The following is a 2,572-nucleotide window of genomic DNA, read 5'->3' as shown; positions in this document are numbered from 1 at the left end:
TGGCCAACCTCTACGGGAAGGGTGCTAGAAGTCGCTTCCTTCCTGTGACTTTAGTTAGATCCTGCTCAGGCACTTTTTCTAATGCCTTCTCTTTTACTTTCTCTGTCTCCTTTGCAATGTCTTTCTCTTTGATTAGTTCCTCCTGAGCTGGTTGCACTCTTACTTCTATTAGCTCAGTTGACTCATCTACCTTAACTGGTACTGGCACGAGTATCCCAATTGGTCAGATTTTGCGAGCAGTTTCTTGCTCTAGATAAAGATCACAACCGTTTCTCAGACTCATCGCCATAAGATGCTTCGCTCCCTGCTCTTTTGGATTGACATGTGTGTCCGCGGGTAACGTACCTTGAAGATGATTATTCAGAGCCATAGATATCTGCCCCAATTGAATCTCAATGCCTTTTATCGCTGAGTCATGTGCTTTAACCTTCTATTGTATTTTTTCCAATGGACCCAATCAGTTGTTGCAGTATTCCTTTAATTTCAGACAACCCATCATCTTGTCTCACTATCTGTTGTTGTTGAGGTTGTTGAAAAGCTAGCTACTGATTTTGTTGATTGTATCTATATTTCCTATGATAAGGCACGACTTGACTTTGTGGTCGGATAACTCCAAGATTGTTGTTGTTATTGTACTGCTGTTGTGCTGGTCTATACTGCTGATTCTGCTGCCCCCAGTTCTGACCACCTTGCCTTTGGCCTCCATAGTTGCCCACATAGTTCATATTCTCTTGATAGTTTTGATTTTCACTTTCATATTCACCACTCCACGAGCACACATATGGTTAGTTAATTCATGGTATGCATAAGCCTCCATTGGCCATGTCAACTATGTACACCTGATTTTGGCCCGACTCAACAATCTTGTTGGTTAGGATACTCAGTTGCATCATCATAGTAGCCATATTCTCAGTGATGAAGTTGTTTGGTTCTAGAGCTACTGAGTGAACTACAGGAATGATTGTAAAGTCTCTTGTCATCCATTTTGAGTTTTGAGCCATTTTATCAAGTAAGACCTTACATTCTCTGAATGATTTTTTCAAAAATGCTCCACCTGTTGAAGCATCAACATTGGCCTTCAAGCTATCGTCCAATCCCATGTAGAATCTTTGACCCAACATCTGATCAGGAATGCCATGGTGTGGACACTTGACCAGCATCCCCTTGAATGTCTCCCACGTTTCTTGAAGTGTTTCAGCTGGTTTCTGCCTGAAGCTCAATATCTTATCAACTTGCTTGGCAGTCTTATTGGGTGGGAGAATTTGTTCAAAATCCACTTGACTAATTCATCCCAGGTAGTGATGGAGATTATGGGGAGCGAATTGAGCTAAGTCTGAGCCTCTCCCATCACTGAGAATGGAAATAACAACAATCTTATTGCTTCCGGTGTTACATTCGGTTGATTTTGCATAACACAAATCGACAAGAAATGTTACAAATGTTGTTGTGGATCTTTAATGTAAGACCCCGAGAACAATCCCTTGTTCTGCATCAAATGTAGCATGTCGTTTGTAATTTGAAATGATTTCGCTTGTATTGGAAGGACAACAATTGCAGTTGCCAGGTTTTCGGCGGTGGGTTGTGCCAATCATACGAGGTTTCTTCTGACACAAGAGGTGCCACACCCTGATCGTTCGGGTTATTCACATTGTTTTGGTTGTCTATTACGTCACCCATGTCTAGTTCGATTCGTTCTGTTGCGTTCTGTTGTCGTCTGTCTTTCTTGTTTGCTCGATTTATTGTCTTGAAAGCTTTCTCAGGGTCTGGTAATGCTTCGTACAATTCACCAGTTCCGGAGGCGTTGCTAGGCATGTGCCTGTAACACACAAGACTATAACGTTAGCGTTTCAATATAATGAATTTCAAGTCGAGAAAGCTGACTAAACTAAGAATTCTAACAATTCTTTTAGCCGTAATTAATAACACCGTTAATTTCCTAGCAACAACGCCAAAATTTCATCACGCCCACCTATGCCTCCTAAGAGGTCTAGCGGTGGTTGCAAATATAATTCGGTTTATAAGTCTGGAGTCAAATTTTACAGAGAATTAACCTACTAATTACAACCACTAGTTTCGCACGAATTCAAATAGTCAACCTTTAGAAATATTAAATAAGGATTTGAATGTTTACTAACTAAGAGAAAAGTAATTAAAATGCAGTAATTTATAACTAATAGAGCAATTGGAAAAGTCTAGGGTTATGATTTTTCCTATTGTCGGCATCCTCACCGCTACGTTTCCTATAAATTTGCCTAAGTATTCTCTACCGATCGTGAGTACTTTGGGTGTCGTAATTCTCTTTCAAGTAACTACCACAATTTACTAGATGTATTCTTACGAACTACGCTAGCAGGCACTAATTCACCGCTCACTAAGATCGCACCAAGGTTTCGCTATTCCTAATCCCACCTTTAAACATGTCGTATTGATTTCTCACATACGTTAGGAGTGATGTTGTTCAACAACTACCTAAATATGTACCATTTTTCAAGCAATACACACTAAATAGGCACAGTAATTGAGAGCTATTCAATCAACCACAATGTAAATGTAGTTGAACAAGTAGAGAAAA

At 40.0% G+C, this 2,572-nt stretch overlaps 1 non-coding gene across 1 annotated transcript; it reads left to right on the top strand.

Annotated features, from left to right (window-relative positions):
- The first annotated feature begins 1,131 nt into the window (after positions 1-1,131).
- LOC117274809 (small nucleolar RNA R71) lies at positions 1,132-1,238 on the top strand. The gene has a single exon (XR_004504992.1). It is a non-coding gene; the product is annotated as a small nucleolar RNA R71 (small nucleolar RNA).
- Positions 1,239-2,572: the final 1,334 nt, after the last annotated feature.

The sequence above is a fragment of the Nicotiana tomentosiformis genome, chromosome 12, assembly GCF_000390325.3.
Source record: "Nicotiana tomentosiformis chromosome 12, ASM39032v3, whole genome shotgun sequence".
Taxonomy (NCBI): Eukaryota; Viridiplantae; Streptophyta; class Magnoliopsida; order Solanales; family Solanaceae; genus Nicotiana; species Nicotiana tomentosiformis.
The sequence above is the reverse complement of the archived record's forward strand: the minus strand, read 5'-3'. Positions and strand labels throughout refer to the sequence as shown.